The sequence below is a fragment of the Callithrix jacchus genome, chromosome 1, assembly GCF_049354715.1.
Source record: "Callithrix jacchus isolate 240 chromosome 1, calJac240_pri, whole genome shotgun sequence".
Lineage (NCBI taxonomy): Eukaryota > Metazoa > Chordata > Mammalia > Primates > Cebidae > Callithrix > Callithrix jacchus.
The window spans coordinates 191,373,109-191,385,603 of NC_133502.1; the positions used below are offsets into that span (position 1 = coordinate 191,373,109).

The 12,495-nt window shown below is 49.1% G+C and overlaps 1 long non-coding RNA gene across 2 annotated transcripts in view; it reads right to left on the bottom strand.

Moving 5' to 3' along the window:
* The window catches only part of LOC108590263 (uncharacterized), a 96,022-nt gene that overhangs the window by 19,876 nt on the left and 63,651 nt on the right, over nt 1-12,495 (bottom strand). The window contains exon 6 of one of the 2 annotated variants that reach the window (XR_004743391.3): nt 1,638-11,748. The exons of the other annotated variant lie outside the window; for it this stretch is intronic. This is a non-coding gene — a long non-coding RNA (uncharacterized LOC108590263). Of the gene's footprint in view, nt 1-1,637; nt 11,749-12,495 lie in introns of those variants that run through there. 2 annotated transcript variants of the gene reach the window in all.

Sequence of the window (12,495 nt, forward strand, 5' to 3'; positions counted from 1 at the left end):
CTGCCTCATTCCCCGCCCCCCACCCACCATCCTGCCCCAGGTAGCTGGGACTACAGGCATGCGCCACCACATCCAGCTAATTTTTGTATTTTTTTTGGAGAGATGGGGTTTTGCCATGTTGGGTTGGCCAGGATGGTCTCGAACACCTGGCCTCAAGTGATCCACCTGCCTTGGCTTCCCAAAGTGCTGGGATTACAGGCATGAGCCACTGTGCCTGGCCACTAAAGTGTTTTCAACGGTGGAGTAGTGTGGTGAAATCTAAATTTTAACAAGACTTCTATTTGGTGGGAATGTTTTGGAAAAGGAAGATGGGAACGAGGGGGACAAGTGGTTTCTGAGACAGTGACCTGGCTGAGCCTTAGAAACATGCAGACAGCAGCCAAGTCCTGGGACTACAGGAAGGTAGGCATCAGTGCTGGGGGAGGCAGAGAGACACACCCAGCCCTTGGGGTGCTCTGGGGAAGGGGTGGTGAGTGGGGGGAGGCACATGATGGCAGGAAAAGGGATTTACTGTTGTAATTAGGCTCCATCTTCAGAAATGGGCTGGGCAGGACTGAACAACAGGCCAAGAGCCAGATGGCTTGGAGGAGAGGTCAAATGTTCTCTTCTCGGGGGGAGTTTGCAGGTGGTGGTGGCCTTGTCCAGGGGTTTTGGTGGCATCGACTGTAAAGCTCCGAAGCCAAGTGCCTGGCCAGTGGAAATGGCCTGGACTGTCTTGCTTGTACCCTGCTCAATGTGTAGGTGTGTGAGGTGAATTCAAAGCCAGGGTCATATGGCAGGAGGATGTGCCACGCTGGCCCCAAAACCTCCCTTTGCAAAGCCAAGAACATGCTGTTGCCAGAGTCTTTGCGCATTCACCCAAACCTTTGAGCTGTGTCGTTAGCCTTTTGTGTTGATGAAGTAAATGGAAGGAGGGCTGCTCGCCCTGGTTCCCCCACACAATAGCAGGTGCAAAGCTGGCGGGCAAGAACCGCAGCATTGTAAAGTCAGCCCATCTCATGTTGGGCTGTTAGTCCTTCCTCTCCTATCCTTGCATTCTGCCTCCAGTACCTTCCTACTGCCTCTTAGTGTCCCATCCAAGCCTTCCAAATGGCTGGAAAGAGCTACTAACTTTTTTTTTTTTTTTTTTTTGAGAAGGAGTCTTGCTCTGTTGCCCAGCCTGGAGTGCAATGGCATGATCTTGGCTCACTGCAACCTCCACCTCCTGGGTTCAAGCAATTTTCCTGCCTCAGACTCCCAAGTAACTGGGATTATAGGCACGTGCCACCTTGCCTGACTAATTTTTGTATTTTTAGTGGAGATGGGGTTTCACCTTGTTGGTCAGGCTGGTCTTGAACTTGATCTCTCAGGTGATCCACCTGCCTTGGCCTCCCATATTGCTGGGATTACAGGTGTGAGCCACGGCTCCCAGACAAGAACTACTAACTTTGGAATTAGAGCATGTTTTGAATAAGTTATCTGAACCTCCCTGTGGCTGACATGGCAAATGTGCCATTCAGATTCCCCTTTGAGAAAGGACTCACTGCTCAGGTACAAGGAGTGTGATTAAGCTGACAGTCTCCAGTCCCTTCAGGGTCAGCTTCACATTTTTAAAAATTGAATATTGACAAATTATAATTGTATATATTTATGGGGTACAAACTGATTTTTTTTTTTTTTGAGACGGAGTTTCGCTGTTGTTACCCAGACTGGAGTGCAATGGCATGATCTCGGCTCACCGCAACCTCCGCCTCCGGGGTTCAAGCAATTCTCCTGCCTCAGCCTCCCGAGTAGCTGGGGCTACATACAGGCGTGCACCACCATGCCCAGTAATTTTTGTATTTTTAGTAGAGATGGGTTTCACCTTGTTGACCAGGATGGTCTCGATCTCTTGACCTCGTGATCCACCCGCCTTGGCGTCCCAAAGTGCTGGGGTTATAGGTGTGAGCCACCGTGCCCGGCCTAATATATATATATTTTTGAGATAGAGTCTCACTCTGTCACCTAGGCTGGAGTGCAATAGCGCAATCTCAGCTCACTGCACACATTGCCTCCCAGTTCAAGTGATTCTTCTGCCTCAGCCTCCCGAGTAGCTGGGATTACAGGCGTGATTATAGGCCACCATGTCTGGCTAATTTTTGTATTTTTAGTAGAGACAGGGTTTCACCATATTGGCCAGGCTGGTCTTGAACTCCTGACCTCAGGTGATCCTCCTGCCTTGGCCTCCCAAAGTGCTGGGATCACAGACGTGAGCCACCACGTCTGGCCTAGTAGGCAAAGTCTATGTTTGGTTTTTGGAGGAATCTTGCCTCAGCTTTTGAGCTGAGATCACACTATTCTTGGGGTGGTTCCCAGTCACTGACTAGGCAGAGCTATGGTACAGGGGCCCAGCCATTTCTGACTAATGCTGGACCGCTTTTCTCTGGAGTTTCCCGCTGGGCTGGCACTTTGCTTGGAAGGAGAAATGACCAGATGTGCAATTATATACTGATTCATGGGCTGTATAGCCCACGGTTTGGAGGATAGTCAGGGACTTGGAAGAAACATGACTTGAAAATTGGTGGCAAAGAAATTTGGGAAAGAGGTATGTGGATAGACGACTTGGAGTGGGGCAAAGATGTGAAGATATTTGTGTCCCATGTGAATGCTCACTGAAGGGTGCCCTCAGCAGAGGAGAATTTTAATAATCAATTGGATAGGATGAACCATTCTGTGGATGCAGCCAGCCCGTTTCCCCAGCTACCCCATCATTCTCATGAACAAAGTGACCATGGTGGCAGGGATGGAGGTTAAGCATGTACTCAGCAGCATGGGCTTCCACTTACCAAAGGCTGACTGGGCTTTGGCCACCACTCAATGCCCAACCTGCCAGCAGCCAAGACTTACACAGAGCCCCCAGTAGGGCACCATTCCCCAGTGTGGTCAGCCAGCTACGTGGTGGCAGGTTGGTTACGTCGGCCCACTTCCATCATAGAAGGGGTAGCGTTTTGTCCTTATTGGAACACATTTTTGCTCTGAATAAGGACTTGCTTCCCCTGCACACAAGGCTTCTGCCCAAACTAGCATGTGTGGGCGTGTGGAATGTCCTATCCACCGTTATGGTATGCCACACAGCATTGCTTCTGACCAAGGAACTCACTTGACAGTCAAGGAAGTATGGCAGGAGGGTCACACTCTCGGTATTCACTGGTCCTACCATGTCCCCCACCATCGTGAAGCAGCTGGCTCAATGAATGATGGAACAGCCTTTTGAAGTTGCAGTTGCTTTGCAGGACTGGGGCAGAGCTCTCCAGAGGGCTAGGTGTGCATGCTCTGAACCAGCATCCAATATACGGTACTGTGTCTCCCATAAACAGGATTCATGGGTCCAGGAATCAAGAGTTAGAAATGGGAGTGGCACCACTCACCATTACCCCAGTATACCCACTAGCAAACTTTTCTCACATCCTGCTCCCTGGTGGCCTTATGTCCTGCTGTCCTGGAGGTCTTAGTTCCAGAGAAAGGAATGTTTCTGCCAGGAGACACAACATTGATTCCATTGAGCTGGATGTTGAGACAGACATCCAGCCACTCAGGAATCTCCTGCCTCAGCCTCCTGAGTAGCTGGGATTATGGTGCCTGCGACCACGCCGGGCTAAATTGTGTATTTTTAGTAAAGATGGGTTTCACCATGTTGGTCAGGCTGGTTTTGAACTCCTGACCTCAGGTGATCCACCTGCCTCGGCCTCCCAAAGTGCTGGATTACAGGCATGAGCCATGGCGTCCAGCCTAGAGGACTGTGTCAGTGGACTGAGAGAAGAAGACCCATCCTCAGTGTGGGTGGGCACCATGCAATCTGCTGCCCACCCCCCACCCCATCCCACCACTAGGACAAAGCAGGCAGAAGAATGGGGATACTCAGTTCAAGCTCGCCCTCCCTCCCTCCTTCCTGGAGCTGGATGCCTCTGTATCTTCCTGCCCTTGGACACCAGACTCCAGGTTCTTCAGCTTTTGTGATCTGGAACTTGCACCAGAAGCCTCCTGGGGGCTCTCAGGCCTTCGGCATCAGACGGGAGGCTGCACGGTTGGCTTCGCTGGTTCTGAGTCTTTTCAATTTGGACTGAACCTCACTACTGGCTTTCTGGTTCTCCAGCTTGCAGACGACCCCTTGTGGGACTTTGCCTCTGTGATTTCATGACCCAGTTCCCCCTAAGTCGCTGTCCCTCTGGAGAAACCCTGACTAACACAGACATTATTTTAACTCCAGAACTTGGGTATTGTGAGTACTGCTGCAATAAACACGGGAGTACAGATATCTCTTTGAGGTTCTGATTTCATTTTCTTTGGATATAGACTCATCAGTGAGATCACTGAATAATACGGTAATTCTGTCTTTGGTTTCTGGAGAAAGCTTGTCTCAGCTTCTGAGCTGGGATCACACTCTTCTTGGGGTGGTTCCCAGCCACGACTAGGCAGGACTATGGTGCCAGGGCCCAGCCGCCTCTGTCTAACGATGGACTGCCTTGCTCTGGGGCTTCCCCCTGGGCTGGCAGAGCCCTTGTCAGGTCAGCATCACAATCTCTGGTCCCTTTCTGGAGGAGCTTCCCTTCGTCCTTGGTCATCACTCGCCCCACAGCTGGATCTGGTGTTCCTCTCTCCACCCCAGCATCTGCTCCCAGAAAACACAACCTGTGGCACTTCTTCATCTGCTAAATGAGATGAGCAAAAAAAGCGACTTTTCGGCTGGGCGTGGTGGCTCACACCCGTAATCCCAGCACTTTGGGAGGCCGAGGCAGGTGGATCAGGAATTCGAGACCGGCCTAGCCAATATGGCAAAACCCTGTCTCTACCAAAAACACAATTAGCTGGGCGTGGTGGTGGGTGCCAGTCCCAGCTACACAGGAGGCTGAGGCAGAAGAATTGCTTGGACCTGGGGCGCAGAGGTTGCGGTGAGGCGAGATCACGCCATTGCACTCCAGCCTGGGCAACAGAGTGAGGCTCTGTCTCAAAAAAAGAAAAAAAAAAAGAAAAGCAACTTTTTATCCTTTTTTCTTTAAAAACTTGAGCCTCTCCTTGGTTCTCTGGAGCACTTCCCAGTGTTTTCCGGGCTGTGAGCCCTCTTTAGATTATCAGGCCCAGAAAGGCATGGAAATGTGACAGCAGTCACGTCTCACTCCCCCTCCAGCTAAGTAATCAGCTGTGGAAGCCACTTGCTGTGTGGGCTCTAGATTGTCTGATGCTAAGTAGCCATAAAACGCCATAGCCTGGACACCATAACTCATGCCCTATAGCTCAACAGCATACAGCCAGTCACTAATCAGGGTTCTTTCTGTAAACCAGTGAGAATCCTTGAAATTCAGCTTTTGTAATTGCCGCTCTCCTGATTAATCCTCTTTAAAAACTCAAGCTTCTCTTTTGAGCACTTCTCAGTGTTTTCCCAGCTGCATTCCTCAACCTTGGCCCAAATCAACTCTCTATATTAATTTTGACTCAGTTTCCTTATCTGGATTCACAGAGGATAACAAAATACCTAGTTGTTGGCCAGGCACAGTGGCTCATGCCTGTAATCCCAGCACTTTGGGAGGTCGAGGTGGACAGATCACTTGAAGCTAGGAGTTCAAGACCAGCCTGGGCAATATGGCAAAATCCTGTCTCTACTAAAAATACAAAAATTAGCTGGGTGTGGTGGTGCACACTTGTAATCCCAGCTACTTAGGAGGCTGAGGCAGGAGAATTGCTTGAACCCAGGAGGCAGAGGTTACATTGAGCTGAGACGGTGCCACTGCACTCCAGCCTGGGCAACAGAGCAAGACTCTATTTAAAAAAAAGACTAGCTATTTCAAGAATTAATAACACAATGATAGCAACTTGAAAACCTCCTCCTGTATCAGTGGACTGATTTTCCCATCTGCCCCTTCAAATCAATTTTTCACCCTTTCCACCCTGCCTTGGGCCCCAAGAGGCTGACCCTTAAGAATAGCAAGAGACAGAGGTCAGACAGCAAGAGGAGAGTGAGGTCTGGACCTCTCCCTGCCAGGTTGCTTGCTGATTGATTGGTCCCTTCACATTTAAAATTTTTTATTTTTGAGGTGGAGATTGTGTCTTGCTCTGTTGCCCAGGCTGGAGTGCAGCCAGCACAATCCTGGCTCATTGCAACCTCTGCCTCCCAGGTTCAAGAGATTCTTGTGCCTCAGCCTCCCAAGTAGCTGGGATTACAGGTGTCCGCTACCATGCCTGGATAACTTTTGCATATTTAGTAAAGACAGGGTTTCACCATATTGGCCAGGCTGGTCTTGAACTCCTGACCTCAAGTGACCTACCTGCCTCAGCCTCCCGAAGTACTGGGATTACAGGCATGAGCCTCCACACTGGCTCCCTTGATTTTTTTTTTTTTTTTGAGAGTTTTGCTCTTGTTGCCCAGGCTGGAGTACAATGGCACAATCTCAGCTCACTGCAGCCTCTGCCTCCTGGGTTCAAGCTATTCTCCTGCCTCAGCCTCCTGAGTAGCAGGGATTAGAGGCATGCACCACCATACCTAGCTAACTTTTAATTTTTTTTTTTTTTTGAGATGGAGTTTCGCTCTTGTTACCCAGGCTGGATTGCAATGGCACGATCTCGGCTCACCGCAACCTCTGCCTCCTGGGTTCAAGCAATTCTTCTGCCTCAGCCTCCTGAGTAGCTGGGATTACAAGCACGCACCACCATGCCCAGATAATTTTTTGTATTTTTAGTAGAGACGGGGTTTCACCATGTTGACCGGGATGGTCTTGATCTCTTGACCTCGTGATCCAGCCGCTTCGGCCTCCCAAAGTGCTGGGATTACAGGTGTGAGCCACCGTGCCCGGCCTTAATTTGTAATTTTTTTTTAGTACAGATGGGTTTCTCCGTGTTGGTCAGGCTGGTCTGGAATTCCTGCTCTCATGGGATTGCCCACCTTGGCCTTCCAAAGTGCTGAGATTACGGGCGTGAGCCACTGAACCTGGCTCCCTCGCTTTTTAACTGCTCTTTCTGGGTTCTGCTCACTTCTTCCTTTCCCTTAGCCCCCAGGCCTTAGAGTGGCAGTGATTCTCTGCTGTTCATAGCCCCAGCACATGGCTCAGCATTCCTTGTTAATTTCCCTTCGCTATGCCCAAACCCTGGCGAATGGGTCCTTCACTGAACTCTCCTGCATTTCCCCATTTGATCTTGTTCTGTTTCCTTCTGACAGCCAGATGGATCCCATCAATGAGGTTACTTTCAATTGCTACAAGTGTTCCCAACTGATATGGTTTGCATTTATATCTCTGCCCAAATATGTCAAATTGTAATCCCCAGTGTCAGAGGAGTTGCCTGGTAGGAGGTGATTGGATCATGGGGGTGGATTTCTCCCTTGCTGTTCTGGTGATAGTGAGTGAGTGCTCATGAGATCTTGTTGTTTAAGAGTGTGTAGCTGGCCTGTTGCAGTTGCTCATGCCTGTAATCCCAGCACTTTGGGAGGCTGAGGTGGGCGGATCACCTGAGGTCAGGAGTTCGAGACCAGCCTGGCCAACATGGTGAAAACCCATCTCTACCAAACATACAAAAATTACCCCAGTGTGGTGGCAGGCACCTGTAATCCCAGCTACTTGGGAGGCTGAGGCAGGAGAATTGTTTGAACCCAGGAGGCGAAGGTTGCAGTGAGCTGAGATCATGCCATTGTACTCCAGCCCAGGCAACAAGAGTGAAACTCCATCTCTAAAAAAAAAAAGGTGTGTAGCGCCTTCCCCTTTGCTTGCTTCCTCTTGCTCCTGCCATGTAAGACGACCCTGCTGCTCTCCACCTTCCACCGTGATTGTAAGTTTCCTGAGGCCTCCCCAGCCATGCTTCCTGTACAGCCTGCAGAACCATGAGCCAACTAAACCTCTTTGCTTTGTACGTTACCCAGTCTCAAGGAATTCTTTATAGCAGTGTGAGAACCAACTAATACCCCACATCATGTCCAGGCACAACGAAATTCAAAGGAGGAAGAAGAGACAATCTCTTCCCGTATCTTCTTTGCAAGAATAAGGAAATCGTTATCCAATGCCTCTCACGGCAACACTCCTCCCCTTTTACTGTCATTGGTAAGGATGAGTCACATGCTGCCTTAGCCTCAGGTTCCCAGGAAACAGAGCCTGAGACAAAGCAGGTGTGTCGGTATTTTACTGAGAATCAGGAATGAGGGTAGAGGAGCAAAGCAGGGAAGCAGATAGCCACAAAGAAATGATTTCCAGTTGGCCAGGGCTACAAGCGTTTGGTTACTCTAACCTATTGGACCGCTGGGAAGCTATATGAAATGTGCCTCAGGATGGTATGTCCTGGGGTATCCTGGGGAAAGCATCTACCTATGGCTTCCACCCCACATTGGTCAAAGGTTCCCCTAAGGAACGTTAACTCTCCCTGCATTTCTGGGTTGTTCATGCCAGGGCACTTCGTGAATTCCCAGATTCTAAGTTGAGGTAGCAATAGAGAAGACCCAAGACAGAAGATAAGAGGCACACAGCACCACGAGGTCACAGCTATATCTGCACCTATACCTGGACTTGGTCAGGGACTGTGCCAGAGCAGGTTGATGGATGAACTATGAGCTAGGTGTGGTGGAAAGGATCTGAAGACATGCCCATCCCTACAACAGTCACTGGCAAGAGGGATGAGATTGCTGTTGATTCCCTGGTTTAAAGTAATTATTTGTAGTAGAATGGGTGCTGAGCATGCTACCTGAACTCTTCAAAGAGGACGTCCTTAACTCCCTCTCTAAAAGACCCCTTCACCCCCTGTCATTCTCATCTCCCCATTCATTTCCTCAGTGACTTTTTTTTTTTTTTTTTTTTGAGACGGAGTTTCACCCTTGTTACCCAGGCTGGAGTGCAATGGCACAATCTCGGCTCACGGCAACCTCCGCCTCCTGGGTTCAGGCAATTCTCCTGCCTCAGCCTCCTGAGTAGCTGGGATTACAGGCATGCGCCACCATGCCCAGCTAATTTTTTGTATTTTTAGTAGAGACGGGGTTTCACCATGTTCACCAGGATGATCTCAATCTCTTGACCTCGTGATCCACCCACCTCGGCCTCCCAAAGTGCTGGGACTACAGGCGTGAGCCACCACGCCCGGCCCCTCAGTGACACTTTAATCAGCCTGTGTGGCTGGCACTATGGATTGACTCTGTCATTGTTCACTCCTCCCAACTTCACTCCTAGCATGAAAGGCCAGACGGCTCAGGCCCATCCTTCTCTACTTCCCTTACTGCTCAGTCTTGGTTTCACTTCCTCCAACCAGGCTCAGTCATTTTGGTAGTGCAGGTAATGGCAGGATGGTCTAACTCCAGAGCCATGATTTTCTAAGTACCTAAATCCCTTTGTGATTACGTTACATGGATTTGTCTGGATTTGAACCCTGAAAAGGACACCTCGTTCACTTATTGGCTTGCGTGTCGTTATCTGTCCCTCCCCACTTTAGTTTAAGCTCCCTGATACCAGGCAATTGCTTGCTTCTCTTCACTGTATCCACCGAGCCTAGCACAGGGCCTGGTGTGTAGTACATGCTGCGTGATGATTTGTCTGATGGATGAGTGGATGAGTGAATGGAGATGGGAAGACTCTGGCATGTGGAAGAGGACGAGATACTGGACAGTACTGCTCATTTTCCCGAACTGTAAACTTTGGAATGCCCAAGAGCTCAGATCTCACAACACCTTTATTCACACTCACTCCTTAGTTAAGCTCATCCAGTCTCATCAGCTTAAATTTATGTCTCTGTGAGATTCTGAGATTGCCAAATAAGGTAAAAAATAAAATAGCCAGGCGCGGTGGCTCAAGCCTGTAATCCCAGCACTTTGGGAGGCCAAAGCGCATGAATCACAAGGTCAAGAGATCAAGACCATCCTGGCCAACATGGTGAAACCCCATCTCTACTAAAAATACAAAAATTAGTTGGGCATGGTGGCACGTGCCTGTAATCCCAGCTACTCAGGAGGCTGAGGCAGGAGAATCACTTAAACCCAGGAAGCAGAGGTTGCAGTGAGTGGAGATTGCACCACCCCACTCCAACCTGGGGAACAGAGGGAGACTCTGTCTCAAAAAAATAAGTAAATAAGTAAGTAAATAAATAAATAAATATCTTCAGGTGCGACTTCTCCCTTGAACGTCTGCTTTTTTTTTTTGAGATAGAGTCTCACTCTGTCGCCCAGGCTGGGGTGCAGTGACACAGTCTCGGCTCACCGCAACCTCCGTCTCCCAGGTTCAAACGATTCTCCTGCCTCAGCTCCCTGAGAAGCTGGGATTACAGGCATGCACCACCATGCCCGACTAAAACTTCTGACTTTTATATCCAACTTCTAACCACCACTTCCCCTAGGAAGTGAATAAGCATCTCAAATGTAGCATGTCTAAAACAGAACTTTTTTGTTGTTGTTGAGACAGAGTCATGCTCTATTGCCCAGGCTAGAGGGCAGTGGTACCATTTTGGCTCACTGCAACCTCTGCCTCCCAGAGGTGGTTCTCATGCCTCAGCTATCCAAGTAGCTGGGATTACAGGTATATTCCATCACACCAGGCTAATTTTTCTATTTTTAGTACAGATGGGGTTTTGCCATGTTGGACGGGCTGGTCTCGAACTCCTGGCCTAAATTCGCCTGCCTTGGCCTCTCAAAGTTCTGGGATTACAGGTATACTGCACCCAGTCTAAAACAGAACTCTTAATTCTCCTCCAAATCTTCTCCCACAGACTTTCTTAAGTAAAGGACAATTCTAGGAGGGGTGTGGTGGCTCATACCTGTAATCTTAGCATTTTGAGAGGCCAAAATGGGTAGATCACTTGAGGTCAGGAGTTCAAGACCAGCCTGGCCAACATGGCCAGGTCTCTACTAAAATACAAAAGTTAGCCAGGCATGGTGGCAGGTGCCTGTAATTCTAGCTACTCAGAATGCTGAGGCAAGAGAATCGCTTCAACCTGGGAGGTGGAGTTTGCAGTGAGCTGAGATTACACCACTACATTCCAGCCTTGGCGACGAGAGCAAAACTCTGTCTCAAAAAAAAAAAAAGGACAACTTCATTCTCCAGTTGCTCAGACCAAAAACCTGGGAGTCATCCACGATGCTTTCATCTCTGTCATAATCTCTATCCAATTCTTCAGCAATCCCCTGGGCTCCACCTAAGGTACTGTAATCCACCATTTCTCCCAACCCTACCTTGCTGATCAACCTGCCATCTTTCATCTGGATGATTATAATAGCCTTCTATATCAGGTGCTTCTGGAATCTATGTCCCGTTCCCCTTGGCCACCTCTGACTTCAGCCCCAGCTACAAAAGACCGTTGTTTGTGAGCTCAGCAAATCTTGTGCCGATCTCTTTCCTCAAGTGTGCACCTCATGTCTGTTTTCTTTCTTTTTTTTTTTTTTTTTGAGACAGAGTCTTGCTCTGTTGCCAGGCTGGAGTGCAGTGGCACAAACTCAGCTCACTGCAACCTCCGACTCTGGGGTTGAAGTGATTCTCCTGCCTCAGCCTCCCAAGTAGCTGGGATTACAGGTGTGCACCACCACACCTAGCTAATTTTTGTATTTTTAGCAGAGACGAAGTTTCACCATGTTGTCCAGGATGGTCTTTATCTCCTGATCTCATGATCTGCCTGCCTCGACTTCCCAAAGTGCTGGGATTACAGGCGTGAGCCATTGAGCCCGGCCTCACATCTGTTTTCTTTATGTCCCCGACTTCTCTGATGTTGTGACAGACCTCTTGGCTCTAGTACAAGCACAGCCCAGGAGTTCAGCCTTAATGTCCCAGGAGGAGAAGCCACAACCTGTGGAAATAGGAGCCCGTCAATAAAAATTCAACCTCCTGTCCTTCAGGTGGATAATTATGGGAGGCATTCTTAAACTTCCAGGGAGGGCCTGGCCAAACTGAGCCCCCATGGCCTGCAGCAACAAACTTGGCAATGTACCCTTTGTACTGACTTTTCCTGCTTCCCTGACTCACCCTCTCTGTTTCCTGACACCTGCTCCTTAGAATCACATCTAAAATAAACCATTGCACACAAGTCCTTGTTTCAAGCTCTGCTTTTAGAGAAAACCAAATTAAGAAAATTGGTACCAGGATTGACAGTAGAAAGAAGGGGACCTCCCCCGCAACTCCATCCAATTGAGTTTCTGGAATGTATCAATTACCAGTCAGAAGCCAACAAGGATTCCATTGCTGGTGGTAAATAGGGGGCTTAGCAACCCTGGCCTGGGGTGCAGTGGCATCACATCAACACTCTTACCTGTGGTTGATTGAAATGAGGTATGAGTGGAAGTAGCTCTAGATGTGAACAGTGTGGGAGCTGTGGTAATTATAAGGACTGTGGAGTTATCTGGGTTTTGTTAACTGCTTTGGAAGCCTTGAAGAAAAAAAAAATGGCAGACTCTGAGCACAATGGCTCACGCCTGTAATCCCAGCACTTTGGGAGGCCAAGATGGGGAGATCACTTGAGGCCAGCAGTCTGAGACCAGCCTGACCAACATGGTGAATCCCCGTCTCTACTAAAAATACAAAAATTAGCTATGTATGT